Raw genomic sequence first — 328 nt, forward strand, 5'->3', positions numbered from 1 at the left:
GACCATCCGGACAGTCCCGCAAGCGTCCTTATCGTTACCCCGTGCATCCATCTGGTTCGGATGAACCTGGGCATCTTGACTAGTCTTTTCCATTTTCCGTGCCTTGACCAGATCCAGTCTTCTCCATTTTCCGTGCCTTGACTAGATCTAGTCAAATTTATATTTTCTATGCATTGTTTTCCCACATTTTTTTTAATTGTCTTTGACTACAAAACACTATAAATATGTAGTCCATTTGATGAATAAAATCAGTTCAGTTTTGGTTGTTTATTTTGTTTCTTCTCTGAGTGAGAGAGAGAGTTCTTTAGCTAGTTCATTGGTGTGAACC

Source organism: Brassica oleracea, chromosome C3 (assembly GCF_000695525.1).
Source record: "Brassica oleracea var. oleracea cultivar TO1000 chromosome C3, BOL, whole genome shotgun sequence".
NCBI classification, from domain to species: Eukaryota; Viridiplantae; Streptophyta; class Magnoliopsida; order Brassicales; family Brassicaceae; genus Brassica; species Brassica oleracea.